This window comes from Lissotriton vulgaris, chromosome 2_1 (assembly GCF_964263255.1).
Source record: "Lissotriton vulgaris chromosome 2_1, aLisVul1.2, whole genome shotgun sequence".
Classification (NCBI taxonomy): domain Eukaryota; kingdom Metazoa; phylum Chordata; class Amphibia; order Caudata; family Salamandridae; genus Lissotriton; species Lissotriton vulgaris.
Window position 1 is genome coordinate 1,552,486,642 of NC_141687.1, and position 22,446 is coordinate 1,552,509,087.

The 22,446-nt window shown below is 44.5% G+C and overlaps 1 protein-coding gene across 2 annotated transcripts in view; it reads left to right on the forward strand.

Moving 5' to 3' along the window:
- The first annotated feature begins 300 nt into the window (after positions 1-300).
- SNX4 (sorting nexin 4) overlaps positions 301-22,446 on the forward strand; it is a 499,472-nt gene continuing 477,326 nt past the window's right edge. For both annotated transcript variants that reach the window (XR_015308499.1, XM_086957435.1), the window contains exons 1-2: positions 301-566; positions 9,779-9,859. The gene's annotated coding sequence lies outside the window, so the exon portion shown is untranslated. The remainder of the gene's footprint in view (positions 567-9,778; positions 9,860-22,446) is intronic.

Consider the following 22,446-nt stretch of genomic DNA (forward strand, 5'->3'; position numbering starts at 1 on the left):
GGGACCACGGAACTGTATCGCGACCTGTTGATTGGTCAAAGAACGGTTTGTTAATTGTTCATTGGTTATGGGGGCTGGGAAACTACACGTGCCTGAGTTACAGTATTTACCTGCTGCACGTCTCCGCCTCAACTTAGTGGGCGGTGATTTACAGCACTGTAATAGATGTATTTACTACTGGTATGAATGAGTGTTTGACTAGGACAGCTGCAATTCGGCCACCGCTAGCCTATCCGCCTAAGTGAACTAATACCATTATTGTAAGAAGATACGGCGAGTCATTTGAATGACGTTTACGCTAGTAGGTTAAGGCTAAGTCAGAGCGCTCTGACACCTTCGGGTAAAGTCCGCGCTATATAAAATCGTTTATATGAATAAAATAAAGCCAGTGTACACGACCCTGCCGAGCAGTAGCTTCTGTGGCGTTATCAACCAGCCGCGAGCCACCCGGCGTGTACCCTCTCCACGAGCGCGTCATCTCCTGCTCCTCCCACCTGGTCTGGTCCAGACCTCGGCGACTGTCTGGTCCTAGGAAGTCTACCTGCACCCTACATTGTGCTGCCACTGTGAGTGTTCCTGTGTGCGCAGGCCGACGTTCGGCGCCCCCGCTGTACTAAGCGAGCTTGTCGGAGTTGTGTCAGAGTGGGGGTGGGAGAGATACCACCTACCCTCGGCCGCCCACCCTTCAAATATTGCTGGGTGCTGACTTCTGTTCTAATGCCCGCATCCCACCCTCGCGCGCGCCTCCGCCCGCTGCCGCACTCCTACAGGCTTGTTGCCAGCAAGTTCAACGGTACACCAGACCCACACTCCACCCAGACACGCCCTGTGTGCTTTACAGCACGTTCTCAGTGTACTACAGGGACGAGATGTTGTCAAGCCAGGCAGAGCTATCGATTGCCAGGCACACAACTATTATTACTTCTTCCTAGGACCCCCGCCCCCCTCTAGTGTTCATCCTCCCTACATTCTTAATAAGGCGGGAGCAACAGAGCTGGGAAGACGCCCTTTAATTCCAGATTGTGCACGTGTGCAACTGTACTCCAAGGCTATGGCTCTGCTGCTTCTGCAACTTGGGAATGGGTCTTAGGTGCTTGTTCCACTATGACTGCTGAGTGGCCCAGTCTCAGGGGTGACTCCTTCGGCTGGCCCTGGATTTTGAACTAACTGTGCTTTGCATTTTGAGATTTGTAATGAATCTTTCTATTTCTTTACTTAGCATTGCCATTTCCTCTCATTTGTGTAGCGCACATCTATCTACCAATGTCGTTATCTTGCAGCACGCTTTCCGTGTCCGGTTAGTGGACGACCGGAGCATCTTTGTCTTGTCTGACAGCAGCCTGGACCCCGATACAATGGAGCTTGAAAGAATGGATGAGGAGAGTGTGGTTGAAGATTGGACTTAATGAGACCAGTATGATGTCACGAGTGTATACGATGTGATGTGTATGTATAAGCTCGCACTCAATTGTAAACGACAGCTTATATATAGGTAATGTCAGAATGCATAAAGTGTTGGACAATGTAGTCCCCAAGTTTGAGCGATCTCGGAGCAAGTGGAGACAAAGATGCCCTAACATGGAGATTTACAGGGCATTGGGCTCAAGGGCTCAAAGGACTTCGGCAAATATTTTAATTCTCTGAGCAGCCATTTTCTTCTTTATTATATATAAGAGCACTTTCAAATATGCAAGTTCAGAACGCCTGCTGTGCATAAAACACTTTTGTGTGATTTAATAAGCTAAACTTTTGCTCCTTATTTAATACAAATCTAGCCACTTATAGGATACACATGGCCTATGACTTGCCTTCAAGGCGGGGTTAGGAATGTTTCTCAAATCATGTTTACAATTTGTCACTTTTAATAAATAGATACCTAAAGCATAAAATGGTACCACACTCATTTGCAAACAGTAGATTTTTCAATGAAATAGTCCCAAAGTTTTCAGACATGCTACCTACTGCTAAAACTATATAGTGTACAAACAGTGTTTAGAAATCGAGTTTCTTCATATATTTGTCATTTGCACATTTCCAAGAAAAAGTGTTCTAATTTGTTTTGCTCCTATTTAAATCTTTGTTTGCATTACACTTCTCAATGACAAAAAAATGTGCTTTCGTAATTCCTGATATATTTTGAAATATTGGTACTATTCATATACAAGCTGAGTAAATGTGTGTTAGAAAATAAACCTGACATCTTACAGCCTTTTGTTTCAAAATGATTGTCAGGTAGATCACTTGACAAAAACCTCTAAGTGTAATAAGAGAAAAGTAAACACATTTTAATTAGCAGCAATTAGTAAAGGGACAAACTGACATTTGACCTCTGTCCTTGAACAAACAGCAAATGTGTCAAGAAAAAAACAAGATTTAGAAGCATCTTTATTCTTGATTCATTCACACCTGTTCCTTTCCAGTTTAAGTTCACTCGCCAGAATGGATGAGAAGGTCCTATAACTAGATTGAACTGATAAACTATGACTCGCCATAGTGACTGGGTGAGTAGATTTTTCAAGCCCTGCACTGGTGATACTAACTAGTGGGTGCGGGATACACACTCAACATGAGTTCTCCTGCTCTCAAAGAACACTGTTTAGTTGGCAAAATGTTGTCACCACCATGAACTTTTAATGATAAAAGGGATGTTCCCACCTGTTCCTGCATTGGTGTCTTTGAATTGTTCGTTGTCTTCATCTGAACGATGTCTCTCTTAGTATCACAAGACAGCCTGCAGTGAACAGGACTTACATTGTTCAAAGTAACTCCCCCACCCCTTGTACTTTAAACACGGGATGCATTAGTTTCACATAACTTCCACATAAAACTGAACAAGTAATCTTCTCCTCAGTTATACAAAATACCCCTTTTAGGTTTTTACTTTATTTTAAATGGAAGCTCTAGCTGAATCATTAATTGATTGTCACATTGCCCTTTTCCAACTTTGACAGATGGATGCTTGCTGTAAGGGCATTCATTTGTACCACTAGAATGTAGCAGCTTTATCTGTAATCATTACTTGTCTTAGGTGATGTACTAAGTGCAAGTGTAGGCTGTCTGGCTCAGACACTTGTACATGTTTTCTTGGCTAGCATCCAAGCTTTGTAATCACATTGAGCTTATCCATCTAACCGACCAATACCAATCTCGCTTCCGACTGGGTCACAGCACCGAAACAGCCATGGTCCACATTGTTGACGATGCCTTACGATCACTCGACCAAAATGATGCCTGCCTACTAATCCTATTTGACCTGTCAGTGGCGTTTGACATGGTTAATCATCTATTGGAACACAGGATGGGTCTCTCCGGTACTGTACAAAAATGTTTTTCCTCTTTACTTCACAATAGATTTCAGCGCATTCCAATTAACCATGCCCTTTCAGATCAGTTACCAGTGTCGCTTGGCATACCCCAAGGTACTACCTCCTCCCCGACATTGTTCAACCTATACCTGGAGCTCCTAACCGAAATCCTCTAACTCGCCCACATCTCATACCACATGTATGCTGACGATACTCCGCTCTATATAAAAATCGCCTCTCCTGATGACCTCAATTTCCTCAAAAACATCCTGATTAAAAATGCAACATTGCTTGACGCACAACCTCCTAAAACTCAATGCCCTCAAAACTGAGTTCCTGTTTTTCTCTCTACCAGGCATTGACCCTAATATCGAAGACTCGCTCACACCTCTCACTGCCTTTAACTGTACCCCACACATGATTGACTCTGCACATCAGAGCTGATACCAAGGGGGTCTTTGGGCTGTAGGAACCCCAAGGACCACTGGTAACTTCAGCATCCAGCGCCAGGAGCCTCCATTGCAGAGTAGCTGCAAGGAAGTCAGGCTTATTGTCAGCGCTTCAAAGCATGCTTTTTTTTTTAACTTTATTTTCTGGTTTTACACAGAGATATAACAACGGTGATACAATGCAGATTATGTCATCAACTGTAATATTGTACACCCGTGGCAGACCAAACATTACACCGTCACTTATTGCAATGGTAGCAAAAAAATGCACTACAGTCCAATATTGAATGCATACTATGTATAAAAGGCCAAGCAACACAAGAAAAAAAGAAATTGGAAAAAGGACACTAAATCCCAAGCAAGGAGGACCATGCCAAGCAGCAGGGAAGCACAAATTTCCACGAACCATCCCAAGAGACGATCACGCCTCTTACCCAAAAAGGGCATCTAACCCACCCCCTCGGGGACTATACTAGCAGCCACTTGTGTGTTCCTTGTCATCATACTTCAGGCTATGTAGTCTCTGTGTGGGCCCCATAAGTCCACAGGCCTGGATGAACTGGGAAGTAAAGTATAAAATTCCTCGCAGTTGACATTACAAAACGCCAAGCTTCTCAGCCAGGTCTGCAGAGTGGGGATTCTACTGCTACCCCACAATAATGCAATCTCGCGCTTGGCCAAAAGAAAACCCAGGGCAGCCAATTTCCGAACCTTCCGAGGGAAGTTTGCTACATAACCCAGCAGGGCAATCTCTGGAGTGGGCAGAGCTGCATGATTAGTATGTCATCAGTGTTGCTACAAAGGGTTTTTTTGGACTCTAGGAACCCCTAGAGACCACTGGGGACTTCATCATCTAGCAGCTCCAGTGCCATGAGCCACCTTGTAGAGTCGCTGCAAGGAGGCAGGGCTTAGCAGACCAGCAGCGCGGGACATGCGTGGGCAGCACCCGGGCCAAGGGTTGGCCCGACCACGGCCGGAAGAGGCCAGGCTGGACCCCCCCCCTTTGCCCAGTTGTTCACCCTTCTTTTGAACTTACGGGGTTCTTTTAATCTTATTAATGCTGCCCCTAGCCCCTTGGACTTATGGAGAAGAGGAAAATTACTTCATCGGTTATGGGAGGAGATTTGATGACTACACTCAACTCCCTTGTGGTGCGGGCAGCTAATGTCCTCTCAAAAGAAATAGAAATTACGGAAAGACGAAGCTCCCTAGAAAAGGTAAGGGGCACTCTGCTAATCTTCAACACCCCGATGAGCTTGGCGACATGCATGGATCCAAAAATAGGACCGACTGACACTAGGACCTCTCACTCTCCTCCAAGGCCGGGTGCGGGGAGTACCACCATAGGAAGATTTCCCTTACTATGGAACCGCCAGAGAAGAAAAAAAAAGTGTGGGGGGGACTCCGCACAAGAAGGGGCTGCCAGACCCTAAGGTGAACAAAGCAAAGGAGGACAGTCATATATGATCGCTATCCCTCGACAATATGTACGGTCTATGTTCGAGGATAGCATATATGTTACAATTTTACTTGGAGCGGGAGTATAATAGTCTAAATTTTCTTTAGGTTTGCCTGACCCAATTGCTTTCTCTTGGTAATATGCCCTTTGTTAGGGAGGCCTCCTTGCTTCATTCAAATAAACATATAAACCCAGGTAGCATAAGCGACAGGTCTTATAGTTATAAGCCCAAGCAACCCATAGCCACTAACGGCCTGGATTTGAGGTTAGAGGGATCCGTACCATCCCTTAACCTTGCGGGGGGCACCATATCACAGCCACAACTAAATCAGCCTGCTAACTCTCAAACCCTTGCCCCTATTGTCCCTATCTCTCTTCCCTTGCCACGGGGGGGTCACCAAAGCGCCTGCACAACCAGGCGATAAGTAGAGGGGGCTGCTTACCTTGAGGGCAGGTGGGAAAGCAAGGGGGTAACGCAGGGCTGACTCTAATAGGAGACCACAAGTCCTGAACCTCCCTCCAGCAGCATGTTCCTATGTTCTGATTTTACTAAATGTCTCTAGGTTGGGGGACACTCGGACAGCGACACAGGCCAGTTGATCTCGAAAGTCATAAAATGATTGATGGGTGCGGTTGACTGAATGTACCCCAAGATGCAGAGGTATGCAATAGTGGAGCGGTGTGCCAGGCTCAGGTGTTGGTTTCTAATGATATGTTGGTAGATTCCCACAAAATCGTCAACAATTTATCCTGGAATATTGCAGGTCTGAGGAAAAAACTAGATAACCCTGATTGAGTTAAGGAAGTGGTAAGATACCAATGTATATGCCTGCAAGAAACATGGGAGTTGGAGCCTAGGTATTTGGACGGGTTTGACTCCTACCATTCTCCAGCTCTTTCTTCGAAGCCTGGTAGATCTAAGGGCGACCCCCTTACACTAATTGCTAACACATTTCTGGGAAAGGTGACAAAGTTCTATACTGAGTCCCCCTACTTTCACTGCCTGATATGCACGGGAACAAGAGAAGGGGATTTGTTAATTGTTCCTTTTGATAAAACTGTTTTAACGCATATTCTGCTCAGGTGGTGGGAGCGCTTGAATTATCTGTGAGGTCTATAGGAACTGGTCACCCCAAAGTAATAAATCTAGTATGGATGGGTGATTTCAATGTACCACTGCCCAAAGGGAAAAAAGTCAGTGTGTGGGTTAATCGATAATGAGGGGGATGCTTTGGCTCACTTTGAACATAAGGAGTATGGTGATGCCCTTAATAATCTTTGTCAAATGAATCTCTTAATTAGGAATGAAGCAGAGGCCCAGTCAGGTCGTATTGCTCCTTTTTTCAGGGGATTAGATAGGGGTACCACAATTGATTTCATAATCAACTCCGAACTCTTATGTGTTTGGCTGAGTGATTCTGAGGTGCTCTTTTCAGGGTTTAGTGACCATGCTTCGTTGTCTTTCAGCCTGAAGCAGGAGGGCATATTCAAACCTCAGACTAGGGTGCCACCCAAGCCAATCCTAGCAAGGGAAAATGGCTTCACACTAAGGGCCTGATTCTGATGCAGTTAGGAAATCCTCCTAATGGCATTTGCTCCGTCCTAATCGGATCGGGAACGTGTCTTTCCAACCGAGGGCCCAATTACGTTGCAGTTAGGAAAGCATTCCCACCTAGGGTCCGATTACGATGCGGTTACAAACATAGGCTCCAATTGAAGTCAATGGGAGTCTAACCAAATCGTATCTGGAAGCATCCGGATGCATCGTACTCTGTCGGTCGGACTCTCCCGATCCGATTCGGTTGGAAACCATTCCCAAACCCATTTGGTCGGGAAGCTTTCCAAACCGCATCAGCATCGGGCCCTTAGATGGGACAAGGTAGACAAATCAACATTTCTCCCGGGGTCCTCAACTGGAAAGGTATTTGTCTTCAATTCAGAATCTGCAGCACCATTTTGTTTTTTACAAGACTTTGCCTTAATTACCTCCTGTTAATGCTAGGTTTTCCTGCAAAGTATTCACTGAGGGACCTTGGCCCATGTACGTGTGATGGAGTCTCTATCCAAAACACTTTGCACTTTATGCTTTTTTATACATTTTATAGGTCTCAAAGGAAAATGTATTGTCCCACTTATGAGAAGATATAACATTCAACAGTGTAGACTTGCCATCTGTTTTGTGTATCAGATTGACAGCCCAATGGTATGTCATGTAGTTGCATCTTATCTTTGGCAGTGTCTAAAATTCAGGCAATGCTCTTTGTTATAAAGGCCTAATATAGTGTATGGAAATATTTGAGTATTCGCTCTTTTTTATAACTTAAATGAAATGTATGCTTATATTTGTATTTATGGCCTTTTGTGTTTTTTTCGTAATAGTGTTAATTTTTGATGTTTTAATTTTGTTTTATATTTTTGTTGGATGATTCAATGTATTTGCTCCTTTCTAATGGACTGTATTTATTATTGTATTTTAGTAATAGCTATTTTATGCTTGTGAAGTGACCCAATCTGGTCACACCCTTGTTTCTTTTATGTGTACTTTTATGGTCCAGAAGCAAATAAATCTTATTGACTGACTGACCGTTTGGCTACAGAATCCTTAGATATCACCTTGGACAATGCTCTCGCCATGCAAAAGCACATCAGTGCCACCACCAGAGAAGCTATAACCCCTCTTACCTAACACAGAAACTGACTCGATCGGGTGGAAACAGACCCTCCAAAAGCACAAGCTCCCTCCTACCCAAGAATTTAACAAAATTTAACAAAAAGAAAAACTACAATTGATCCTTCTCCGGAACTGCCCCCAAAACGTGGAACTCTCTCCCTTCAAGATCAGTTGCAACCCATCCACAGTCTACTTCAGGAAAGAAATAAAAGCTTTTATTATCCAACAAATTCATCACACACTAAGGGTACACCTCCCCCTCCTCATAAGCTACTTTTCCTGCTTGTGTGTTATTGCTTATTGACATGCCATTCACCTTTACCCTGAGATCCTCATCTCCTGTGTTTCCTAACCATCTACCCACCATTATGACACCCATTAGACTTTGCTCAAGCTAGTATATGACTTTGTGCACTTTTCACCATTGGTTTATGTTAACTTTTATGTCCACATGACTTTTAATATGCCTCTGTATACTACCTACCGTGTTGTATCATACCTTTCCTTGTTATTCTTGTAAAGCGCTCTGTCACCTGGAAGGGTCTTGCTCGCACTATATAAAACTCTATATACATAAATAGGAAACCAACGGCCAGATTCATCAACGTAAAATCGGCTCGCAAAGGGCCAGATTCTGAGAATCTGGGCCTTTGCGAGTGCAATTTTTGGATTTGGGATTCATCACCCCAAATGCAAAAATCGCTATTATAGAATTCGCTATTTTGCGAGGAGTTGCATTTAAGGATTCTCTATTTGAGATTCCTTAAATGCAATTCATGAAACATTTAAAAATTGCGAATACGCAATTTTTGGCCGCTATTTACCGCAAAGTCAAACCTTGTGGTAAATAGCGGAAACTTAGAAAAATGCACTTAAGTGCATTTTTCTAAGTTCTATGTTACACACACACATGACACACACACATGTCCTTGGGACATGTGTGTGCGTAACACCAGCGTCCAATTTCATTTCAGGGGTGCAACAGGGTGCACCCTTGAAATCGCAAACTCAAAATGCGAATCGCTAATAGCGATTCGCACATTGCTATGTCTTCCCATTCATTCCTATGGGCCTCTAGGCCCATAGGAATGAATGGGGAGTTATTCCTTATTTGCGATTAGCAATTAGCTAATCGCAAATAAGGAAGCTGTAGGAAGGGCAAAATAAATTGCGATTTGTACATGAATCCCGTTTTGTGAGTCTGTAATAGCGATTCCTTAATCGCTATTACAGACTCGTAAAACGGGACTTTGATGAATCTAGGGGTATAAGTGCTGTCAGTCACTGACAGTGGCAGCTAATTGCGGCACCCTTGCATCACACTATATAAAACTCTATATCAATAAATAAAAACTGACATTTACTCTAAACTGGCGCTCTTCACTTCCTGATTCTGTCGATATCTCATCTTCAATTCGGCTACAGTTTTTGGTAATTACTGACAGCAGACACGCTGAACAGCTTACACTATGGTGGTTTGTTACAGGTCTGGCATTATTAAAAACTAGTTTTGTGCTCTCTCTTCTGACGTCAAAGGCTGAAGCACAAACGTACAGAAATCGTACTAGAACGCTCTACAAGATCATACTGCTGGCAGAAATGTGCTATGCAAATGCAGACAACATAGCTAGTATCAGATGAAATGTGTTCTCGTTAGTTTACTTTCACCTATTGTTGAGCTAAATCTAGATGTCTCATCCTTTGGATTGTGAATGTAGTGAAAATTAGATGGATTGTATATTATTAACCAGGGCAGAACATTTATGAAGGGAAATTCTGTCCAATCCTATTTGTGTACCTTCCTTTCTAAATCCACCCCTTAAACCAATTGTAAAAGGCAAAGTACAAGTATTTACATTTATGCAAATCAAGTAAAAATATATTTTCTACCTAGGCTGCCAACGAACGAGCCATATTGAAACTTGCCTGACCACACACATCATCACGGAGCGAGAAACCAGAATTTCGTCTCAAGGTAAGTCTCACTAAGATGATCTCTTTCCTGTTAGGAGGCAATTTTCAGGTATGTTGCTGTTTAGCATGGATTACCATTAGAGCTGCTCAGTGCAGCTTACTGGAGAGGCCCTTGTACATACTAGTGCCCTTCTGCAACGTCACTTCTGGAGTGGATGTCCCTGTCTGAGGCAGGGATTCCTCCCTCCAGCACACACTGTGTTGACTTACTAACAATTGAGGGTGCACATAGGCATAACAAAAAATTATTCTTATATAATGTTTTGTATGTTGACTTTTTTGGTCTTGTTGGGAATCTTTTTTCTTGTAGTTTGGATTGGCATAAAGGCATTTATGAGAAGAGTTGTATATTTATTTTGTGAATAATTGTGAAGAGGTATGAACTGAATAGTGACTAACAGCTTTGTAAATATCCTGTATTCCAAATTAAAGAGTACACTAAAGTTTAAAAAGCAGGCAGTTTTCTAGCATTCAAATTAATCTTTATTCGTTCTCGTGAAAGACATGATAAATGATACATAATAACAAGCATTAAAAATACAATAGGTCTCGCCTTTGATTAAGTTAAAGCCATTTGCTTTGCTATACAATACCATTAGCAAAGCAAATGGCTTTAACTTAATCAAAGGCAAGACCTATTGCATTTTCAATTTTTTTTTCTCCGGAATTTAGTAACAGCAGGCACAATGATGTGCGCGTGGTGAGTGTTGTACAGGAAGGGAAATCCTTTCAAGAGAGTCATTTTCTCTCTGGATTTCCCTTCTGGTTTGAAAACTCAGGAGCAGAAGCAACATTGTTGTGGTGTCACCAGGGCTTTAAGTGGAACTTTTTTTCAATATTATATACAAGCTTTTGTTGCTGTTTATTTATCTAATGCAACTAGCAACCATTGACAAAGCCAATAGTTCTGACTTGAAAGGTATGATGTGACTTGTTTTATCATATATTTGGACGTAATGACAGGAACAGCAAAATACAAGTCGGGCGGCACACTGTGCTAAACACATATTTTTAGTTTACGTGTTTGTAAGCATGCAGCATACAATGCTCTGTCTCCCGCCCCAGTGTGAGCAACACTCATGGACAAACTGCAACAAAAGCAACGCAATCAACTTTCAAGCTCCAGAGGCGATAGCAGCCACTGCTGCATATGGATAATCGTCGTTGTCAAATGAGTGCAGGCGCCGCCGCCTTCCATGGCCCGGATTGCGCGTGTTGTGTGAAAGCACTCAATACATGGCATTCTAGATACGATAGGTTGCATGCACTGAGGCACGCATGGCTCTGCAGTCTGTCTGCAAAAACCCTCAAGAGGTATTCATGCACGACTCAGCAATCAGCATGCACAAATATATCTGAAGGATGTATGGCTGACCATTGTGCACAATTACACTGTTAAGACGCATGCAGGCAGTAGTATTCTTGCGGCACAGCACACGCACAGTCTACCCCAGATCATTGTTTAAAGTGAAAGCACGCCGCCATGCACGCTCATGTGCACATCTGTTGACGGAGTTCTGACTTGTAGGTATGATGTGACTTGTATCATGTATCTGAATGCAATGACAGGAACAGCAAAATACAAGTTGGGCGGCACACTGTGCTAAACACAGATGCAGCAAACATAGCTCAGTTTCATGCCCCAGTGTGAGCAAAACTCGTGGACAAACTGCAACAAAAGCAACGCAATCAACTTTCAAGCTCCTGAGGCAATAGCAGCCACCGCTGCGTGTGGATAAATGTCTTTGTCAAATGAGTGCACGTGCCGCCGTCTTCCTTGGCCCGGATTGCGCTTGTTGTGTGAAAGCACTCAATACATGGCAATCAAGGTACAGTAGGTTGCATGCACTGAGGCATGCATGGCTCTGCAGTCTGTCTGCAAAAACCCTCAAGAGTGCACGATTCAGCAATCAGCGTGCACAAATATATCTGAAGGATGTATGGCTGACCAGTGTGCACAATTACACTGTTAAGACACATGCAGGCAGCAGTATTCTTGCAGCACAGCACACGCGCAGTATACCCCTGCTCATTGTTTAAAGTGAAATTACTCCGCCATGCGCGCACACATCTGTTGACGGAGCCAGAGTTGAAGGAAGCAGCGTGACGAAGCTTCTGATAAGAAGCTTAGTTGCCATGACAATGAAAGCTTAGAGCAAGATGGCGTCGGACTGTCCACTGGCCGTACGTACACTTGCATGCTGTTAGGTTTGCACAAATGGCGAGAGCAGCCATCTTTGTCCATACTTAATCCCTACACGTGCATGTAAGGCTTTCTGAGAATCGATTGCAAAAGGTACTCGCATAGCGAGGGCAGCGCATGCGCTGCTATCGCCAGGCGAGACCTAAAAACACAGTATTTCATTATTGATAAATACAGATAAAACGCTAGTGGAAACATAATAAAAACATAAAATTCTGCTAGCACATCAATTTTAAATAAAATATGACTCGAATGACAAAGCGCTTCAATAAAGATCCAACTAAAACAGCAAGGATTCGCAAATAAAGTTCATTCTTTAAGAAAGAACCAATTGCCTTGCAGGTAGAAAGAAAAGTCAGCGCAACTCTACACCTGCTAAACTTGTGCTTATGCAATAATGGAAGTCAAAAATGTGTAATAAGAGGGATATAAAATTTGCAGAAAAAGACAAAATGTAGTCTGCGGACAGGACTCGTCACAAGGACAAATTAATATCAGTAAGGGCAAACTGTCATTGGGTAAAGAGTAGAAGCCACCTGATAGAGCTCGCATGTGAAGTGTGTGTCAGCCTGTCTATAGGATGAAAAGCAGTCCTTGATCCACTCTTTATGCCTTTTAGTGCTACTTTCTGGATTTTAAAATGTATTCAGACCACCTAAAGCGAGGGTTGTCTCCCTGATAAACCTAAGCCAAGGGCTATTAGGGCTATGTAGGCAAGAGAAGCATTCCGATATAATTGCACAGTTACACCAACCTCATCATTTAGCCAAATGGAGCACCATAATAACAATGGGGCAATATTTAATTAGTCCTCCACATATTCCAGACCAAGTTCTTGATGTGCTATAAAGTGAGGGGTAGATGGGAGGACAACACTCAGAACCCGCCTGCAAACTATTCTCCTCCACTTTCAACCCTACTGGTACCCCTATAACCTCAGACCCCTGAATAATAAGTCGGAGAGGGGATACATTACATTCTGTAAATTTCGAGAATGGGGCAATTTGTTTACCCCCCCCCCCAAGTTGGCGAATAGCATCTGTTACCATGCATGCCAAAACAACGCATGGCTTAAAAACGCAGTCAATACCACAACTGTGTCATTGCCACGAGTTCCATTACAACGCAAGTCATTACTTCCTTTAGGGAAGCGCTGGGCTTTGGAATAGTTTAAATTACTATTCCAACTCCAGTCTGTGTATCAGTAGGGTCAAGATTGATGGCAGTGGTTTTAGAGAAAACAGTCAGCACCTCTGTAAAGTTTGCAACAAGTAGAATGCAGTCAGTCCTCTGGCGGGCTCAATGTCAACACGGTGCCATCCACCAGTGTTGCTCAATACATGGAAATAAATTAATCTACCATGTACCTCAATACAGAAATTCGAAAAACAGAGCACAGCACATTTCGTCAAAATTTCGACCACTTGTCCCATCTGGATAAAAAATTGTAACATGAATTTTTTTCTACACTGTTTTTGAAATTAGTTACTGGCTAAAATAGTCAGTTTTTACTTTTTGCTGTGCTGTGCTCTATTTTTCGACTTTCGGTGTATCAGTAGGGAAGGTGTTGGACTTAAAAATCCAATACCAGTTCAACACCGCATTCCCTAAAGCAAGTAGTTGTAATGACTTCCGTTGTAATGGAACTCGTGGTAACATCGCAGTCATGGTACTGACTGCGATGTAAAGGTGCTACGTTGTAATGCCCTCATTGTAATAGATGTTTCCCAAGGCAGTAGCTAATGAAAAGATGGATCCAACAGCTTGCGTGTAGCAACTTATACTGGGGGTCCAGGTGCCTGCCTCATTGAACAACAAACCTAGATAAGGAAACTGGCTCACTCTCTCAATTAGTTTGGCCCCAATACATATGGGACGCATTTTTGTGTTCTTGGGTCCACATACCATTACAAAACCCTTAGAAAAACGTGTCAGTCTAGATTTTCCATAAAATTCACAAAACTAGATATCAGTAACTTTAGGTTGTTAGCAGTCCTAGCAAACGGTAGTTTATCAATAGGGAGGGACGAGGAATCGATGTGTCTGTTTCTTTCCCCAGGGTAAGTTCAAGTTTATCAAAAAAGTGAAAAAGGACACTTGTTACACTTTCAACCTTAGGTTCAAGGAAGAAGAATACCCTCAAAAACTCCATGCTAATCGGAGTGCGGTATATGTGTTTCATCCGCCCCGCATTGTAGTTATGGCAGTTATCATAGGGTTTTCTTCAGTGTGTTGACTGCCAGCCTCATCCAGAGGCACCTCTGGTCTCAAGTGCAGTGTCCAGAGATTGAGGGTTTCCCCACTTATAACATGCAAAACAAAGAATGCAAAAATGACAGAAAAAATGTTAAAAATTGGAAAGGAATCCCAGTGATTTATTAGGGGATAAATTCCCAATAGGTTAAAATATTGTTATACTTAAGACAGACCGGGTTACTGGGTCTGTAGGTATGAGAGTTATTGTGGATTTGTCCTAGCAAACAGCACGGCAGTCGTCCGCGCAAAGGAGCGTCGGCATGGGTTTAGTTTTAACTACGGGCACATAAGCCCCCACATTCACAAGAGCAGATTCAAGGTCATTTTTTAAATAACAAAAAAAGATTTGGGGCAAGTACGCATCCTTGCTGTACACCTGGATTAACCAGAAATGTGGGGGAGCATTCTCAATTTTCATGGTACCTTACAGCAGCCTTTAGATCCCAGTGGAGATGTCGCAAATGGTCGACCAGATCTGAATCCAGACCTATAGAAATTAATATATCCCACACTTTGAAACGATTTACACAATAAAAGGCGCTAAATAGGTCCATAAACACCATCTGGAGAAAGCTACCCTTGGCACCCTTCTATTTAGAAACAAGTAGATGGGGATTTAAGCTTTGTTCAATGGTGCCAAGCCCTTTTTTTAAAACCGTACTGGGCTGGGGAAATGATATTTCTCTTCGAGGTCCGCTCTAACAGGCGATCATGTACATAACACCCTTATTTTTGCGGCAGAGTCAAGGAGGGAAATAGGCTGATAACACTTGGGGCGGTGCATGTTTCCTTATTTGACAGCTGGAAGAATTATAGATTTGCACCAAGGTGGGAAGAGGGGTGGGGGGGGAGAAGGGGGGTGACAGGCCTTACACACGGAATTGAAAACGTTAGCAAGCAGCAATGACCGAAACCCTGGATTTGCCTTAAATATGTCCATGGGTACCCCATCTGGTCCTGGACCCGTTTTAGGGGACTATTTTGAATGGCCTTGGACACTTCCTCTATGGTAGAGTTAACACTCCGGTCTAATGGAGCATCCTACCGCCCTTTCTCTTCGCATGGTGTGTTAGATGGATATATTTTGCTGAAGTGCTCTATCCAGCTTTCAGGGCCAGTGTGGGCGGTCACTAGGATAGGGGAATCTCCAGGAACAAAAACTGCTTAGACCGATTTCCAAAACATCTGCAAGGCCTTTGTCTGGGTGGCAGCAACTAAGTTGTCCCCCTTCTCATCCCTGAGCTCTGCATTCCTCGTTTTTAGGGCCAGGTTATAAGCCTAATTAGGCACTAATTATCGTCTGGTCCATAGGGAATTGCTTCAATGTAGAGTTTTACTTGATATTAGCTATTCTGCATGCATTATCACACCATGACTTTGTGCTACTAGACTTGGTGTATGTGGGCTTTGACAATATGTCCCTGATGTACATGGTTAGGCCATTACAACTGTTAAGAACGTCTGAGGGCCCCAGCACCTCCTATGCATACCCTGTCACCAGATCAGCACTCTCATTATTCAGGTGATCAGTTACTTTGTTCATATCTGGATCTGGAGAGCGCCAGACTAATCTACGAACTGCATTTTTGCCGGTCAGAGGCTGCCTTCTCCCCATGTTGTTACTTGTCCCCTTTGCGATGTCAACGGTGAGGGCTAACTGGTTAACTATTTCGATGCTCATGACGGAACGGTTCCGTCATGAGCATCGGTCGAGCTGTGCTCATGACGGAACCGTTCCGTCATGACCACACCCATTTACATTTAGGCCCAGCACCGGGGGTAAATCGGCACCGCACGGATGAGGTTAAGATCACTTCAAACTGTGGGGATGAACTTCCCATTTGGAATGGAGTGGTGCAAGTTCCAGGAACAAAAGACAGTCTATTACTGACCCACCACCCCCTTCCACTGTAAGTTGGGATGTTTGCAGATGCCAATGCAGGGGTGGCTGTGTCCAAATCATATGACAACTAGAAAACATACAGCATTCGCCCACAAATCCATGACATCTTGGTCTAAATAAATAAATTCATCCTAGTCTGGGTGAAGGTTGCAGATGATAAGGAAGGTAAAATGCCAACGTTTGTATTAAAGTCACCCACCAGTGTTAAGTTAAAAGGTCCCCGTGAGTGAGCATAATGTGCTGCTAGTTGATCTATCCTACTAAACCGCCTACGCAGAATACAGTTATTCCTACCAGAGAAATCATTATTATAAAAATTAACCAGTAAAACGCCAAGTATTGGCCACCACCTTAGACTAAACACCTGCATTTATTCCTCACCCAACAATATTGGAGTTATTTTGCAGCCAATACCTACTTTAAACCATGCAGCCTACGTCCCTTTCCTACCCCCTGTGGAAGGAGATGCAGATGGATTAAAACAAGTATACTCATCAAAGCAAATATCCTCCTGTGACCAGGTCTCCTGAAAAACATGCAATATCTTAGGCCTTAACAAGGGTAGTCCAATCATCAATATATCATTTAGAAAACAAGCCAGTGATGTTCCAACTAAGAAATGTAAGCTTGGCATTGTCCTTAGTATTGTTCTTGTAGGCGAGAGGTGACACCTGACCTTTCAGACTAACTCCAGAAACAGATTGATGAAGTTCTGAAGCATGATTATCCCTCGAACACAAGTCCAAGGGCACATTCGGACGACAAGACATAGGAAGAAGTCGAGAAGTATGTCAGTGGGTCCAGGAGAGCTCCGCTTTGGCAGAGGAGGTGTTGTAGGCTTGGGTGAGAGATGGGTTACTGCATGTGGTAAGTTTTCAATGGCCACAGCCCTGCTAAATACACATTCCCTCTGTCTTTGTCAGTCAATATCCTTGAGGTTAGCAAGGGTCGCATATCCATTCCCATACAGGGGTTGATCGTGACAAAAGAGTTGACGTTGAGGTTGACATCCACTGGACAGGGGGGTAGATAACGCCAGATGTCTATAGAAGAAACCCAAAGGGAGAACTTTTATTGCTCAAGGATAAGATACACCTGTCCTGTAGCAAAATGTCCTTCATTCGATGTCTTACAAAAGTTTGTAACAATACAATCACCCTGGAACTGCTAGGATAGTGGCCCAAGTGCCCCTACCCTGTGCATCTATGTCGTCATGGAGATTGCGGGTAGATCCGATGTAATTGTAGATCTATTGTGTACCTTATTTTTGAGGTCTAAGGTGGTGTCTGTAGCTCCGAACGGAAGACTTGGGGCATTAGCTGGTATGACCATGTACAGGCAGGAGAGAAACAAAAATCGTGGTTCTGTCGGGTGTATAGCAATTTCTTTGCTTATCTATGTGATTAGCTATACTTTACGTATGTTACAGAGAAAAATTCAATAAACAAATTATAAACACACAGCACCTTTCTTTAAATCTTTTGCATGTATTAGTCAAGTATACACTATGGCTGGCCAAAACAAATGTGATATACAATCACATACAAAGTGAAAAACTTTGGTGACTGGTTGGTGACAAGTGATGAGTGTGCTACACAAAGATCATAAAAAATAACATATTGACATACAATAATACAGAACATAAATCATCATCAGTCCATTTAGGATTCAATAGTCACAACAAACTAAGTTATTTTTCTTTCTTGTGTTGCAACTTTTCATGGACAGATTGATAGGTATAACGTCGACGTTTCAACCCTAAGATGTGGTGCAGAGTTATTTGCATCCGGGACGGGTCTTCATCAGGACAAAGAGGGAAGGACAGCCTGTAATTGTAAGGGAGGAGTTTAAATTCCTGTGTGTGTCTAAATCGTATAAGGTAAAAGAGCGAACATTGCCATTTGGCATGCTCACCTGAGAAAATCTACAGGTATCTCCTGACGTTTTAGAGAACAAGGTGTCAGCCGACACCCTTCAATTGGTTTCCTTGTGATGATTTTTTTAAACAGAGAGATCTGGGAAGATAGATATGTAACTGTCAGTATTTGGACCGTTGGACATGTTACAAGGAAGGCGCTAAGTAGTGGTGTACGTACCTCGTATTGAATGGGTACAAATTCTTCACCAGCCGGTGGAAAAATTAGGGAAGTGCCGCATTAGCGATCACCTGCAAAAATGAAAAGGATGGAAGGAAAGTCTGAGTCCATGACGCCTCATATACTGTAGTTGGTGTACAGATAGCTGTGTTGCGGTAGAATAAAGTGCCCATTGTAGTATCATTCATGTTGGGCACGTGGGTAGTCAATCATTCAAGGCGGGGTAGTTGAATAAGAGGAGCCTGTACAATTAACCGTATGTTTAAAAACGTGCACATATAATCGGCCGTATGAATAAAGACGTGCGTCTAATTTGGGCATCTTCAAACAATCCCACAAAACCGGGTGCCTTAACCCTTTCGATGCTCATGACGAGCTCAGCTCGTCATGATGCACAGTTGAGCTGTGCTGATGACGAGCTGAGCTCGTCATGAACAATGGGAGTGATAAAATATCAGCACAGGAGGGGGAAAACGCCTAGCAGCCAAGGTGTTAATGAGGTATGTATGTGCATTCGGCCGTGTATCCGAAAGTGTGCACATATACCGCCGTATGGTAAAATGTGCGTCTGCCTTGGGCGGATCCAACCATTCTAGCACGTTGTTGGTTCAGTGGCGGCGCATCACCGCCGAATCTTTAAGCCGTGTGTTAAAAAGGTGTACTGCAGCGGGAAATGTTTAGAAAACATCCGTGTGTTTGTTCTCCCTTAACTTAACAAACGGAGGATTCTATTCTTGGCCTACGATCAGTGCTTTAAATGGGCCGGTACTCACCGGTACTGAGTACCGGCACTTCTAAATGTACGGCGCTTGAGTACCGGAACTTTTTTTTTGTCCAAAGAGAGTACCGGTACTCATGGGCCAAGCTAAGTGAAATTGGCATTTACAAAAAAAGAAATGCAATACAGCTGAGAACGAGCGTGTCTGTTTTCCTGAAGCACTCTAATCGAGTGCTAATCTCCCCTTTCAATGTGCTAATTGAGCCGCTCCCCTTAGGCATTTATTCAGAGTTGGCAGGAAGTTTGGGAGGGGGCAGACTCACACTATGATGCCTGCGGCAGTGTCCCCCTGGTAGTGATGACCCTGAGATAATCTGCTAAATGGCACCGCTGTCTGAGAGCCGTGCCTGTTGTGCCTTTTAAAGACACGCAGCCCCTGCTCTCAGGCTCACGCTGTGTGGGACACAAACTTTACAAGTTCAAAGCTGCCTCCGTTTGCAAACATGGGTCACTTTCCTGGTGCTCGGGCGTATTTTCTCTCCCAGTTCGACCATGTCAGTATGCACCTGAGCTGGTAACAGCCAGGCTTCTTTGCTTCTTTGTTAGAGACAGGCTCTCTCTCTCCTGAATTTTCTGATCTGCCGGGCTACTTGGTCACTTTGAAGGGCTTGCCTTCACAGATAATGAACTAGCTCAACTCTTTATGCGGACTGGTGGCCTGGCCCATCAGAGCACAGAGGGTGATGACGGTGTGTGGCACGGTGTCTGCAACCACGTGATCAAAACAAACCGGGCCCAGATTTGTGACTGTACCCATGGCAACCGTCCACCTCTGCTTGACCCCGAGCTCTCTGACTGCCTCTGGGCACTGTAGTGGGGATCACGCTGGATGTAACCTGCTGTGATGTCAAGCGACTCCAGCAATGACTGCCGAAGCAAAGGGGCACTGGTAATGTGTGACATTGCATTTCAGTGGGGTGATGCGGGACAGGAACTGAAATGCGTTAACCTAATCTGTGATGCGTGGGCTGTCTGTCTATGCTATGTAGTGTGGCTCGCTGGTTAGAGGCGGCAAACCCGAGAGCAGAGGACGGCCCGGGACCAGGGTTCGATTCCCGGCGCGGCAGGTTTCTGGACCAGGGTCAGCGGACTCGATAATTCTCTCGCCTCGGTGCCCACTCTGATCAGCGTTCACACTCGGCAACTCTGGGCATTAGCTTGCCTCATCTTCACTAGCAGCTCCACCAGACCGCCGGGGATGCCTGGTCTCACCCTGGAGATACCCATTAAGGGACCATCTCTCAGGGAAGCCAGGAAGGGTTTCGCAGCGGTCGAAGCGCCTTGGGACCCTCCGGGTAAGTAGTGCGCTATATAAATGCCTATACATTTACATTACATTTACATGCTTGCAGCGCTTTCTTCGTGTGTTAAACGGAATGGGTGGGCTCTAGATCTGTAGGAGGCTAGGTTATGAAGTCCTAGGGCTACTGGAACTAATGTCACTTTCTCGTTTAGTTGCAAGAGGCACAGCAGGAACTTTAAGGGGAGAGAGATCAAAGTGAGGGGGTTAGGGAAGAGAGGGGAGTGAGACTGGATGGATGGACAGAAGGGAGGAAGGGAACTGGACGGGTTTGAGCATTTGTGCCAGGGTTTCTTTTGGTCCTCAGCCTAGCCCTAGTAGGTGGGTTCCCTTTTAATGCCTGGGAGGTGTATAAAAGAGCTGTATTTATGCAAGCAGTGGGTACTTTATGCAGACCAGGATTTAAGAAAAATGTATTTGTGCAGATGAGGCCAGGGATGGAACGGGAACTGTATGAATGCAGATGGGAGCTGTATTTAAGTAGGTGAAGGGAAGCTGTTCTTCTGTTTGAGGAAAACTATGGAGATGTTTGTATGCTCGTGAGGAACTGAATGAAGCAGGTGAGGGGCTATGTGAGATGTGTCTATGTAGCTGAGGGTTTGCAGGGATCCCCCAGGTCAGGGGCTAAAAAGGCAGGAAGTGCCGTGATCAGGAGGTGACAGTCCGAACATCGGCCTCAGTAAGGTTGCATTTCCATGTAAAATTTTAAGAACTTTGATCTAAGACAAAGTTGAGAAATGTGTATTAACAGATGACTGTTAAAAACAAATTTTTTTTTTTGAGACCCATGGCCTCAGACTTTATTTAATTTCACAAAGTAAATTGTACATTGAGCCAATCAATCATACAATGTCATATAAACAGCAATCATTTCGTAATCGGCAACGTATCCGGCATTTCGGATGTGTACAAGTGAAAGTAAATAGTAGCCAGGGAAGATGCATTAGTCCACAGTTAACGGTATCTAGGATAACAATAGGATGTTGTACCTGCAGCGTATGCCACTGCAGGAGGGCAAAAGTGTCCATGATGGTCAATATCAGTTGTTCCGGACTGTGCTCCCTGGGCAGTACAGATGGTGCATTGGACAGAGCCACTTCCCGCAATACATTGCGGGATGCGGGCCACAGTCATGTGATCATGGCAGTACATAATTACATAGAACTAAAAAAAGCAAAAGCAGAAATCCTGATCACAACAGAAACATCGCCAACCGCAAACAGAAAAGGAAAGAAAGGGGAGGGGAAAACACATCAACAACTATAAGACTAGTGTTCGCATGTACAGCAGTGTGTCAGTATCGCTAACATTCTGGGGAACATCAGATGTGGCCAGTAGGGGGAGGGAATAGTCTTGTAGTGAGGGTTGTTGTAGCAATGTGGCAGCAGGGGGGAAAGCAGCAGACAGGTTCGGTGGAGCACAGCCCTGATGACCGGGGGGGGGTGAGGCAGGGGGGGGGAGGGGAAAGGGGCCAGGCTCCGGGATGCGAAGGTGACCGGGCTATCACCCCACCACGTCTAAACATTCATGCGACGCCTGACTGGAGGCAGGCCTGATGGTATGCGGTCAGAGTAGTGTCCCACTCTTGGGCAATTGGGTACATGCGGAGCCCCGCCGTCTCCTCCCTGTGTAGTGCCACGCTCTCCGCGCTAGCCCAGTTAGCAAATGAGTGACGCCAGTCTACCGGCCTCGGGGGGGGGGGGCGCTATTTTTCCAGCGCTTCCTAATGAGCCGCTTAGCTGTTATGAGCACCAGGTCCCAGAACCGTGCCTGTAATTTGTTCTGTTTGGACCTCTTATAGAGCCCCAGCAGGCATGCTTCCCATGTATTGGGAAGGGTGCCGCCCGTGGCCGTTGTCAATATGGCAGTAACCGCCGACCAGTACGCGCCAAGGCGAGAGCAACTCCAAAGTGCGTGTAGTAGGTCCGCGTTTAAGAGTCCGCATCTGGGGCACGCCGAAGAGGTGAGGCCGAAGTAGCGATTCAGTTTGTCCGGAGACAAGTATGCTCGGTGTATTATGAAATACTGGATGATCTTAAATCGTCCATTCCG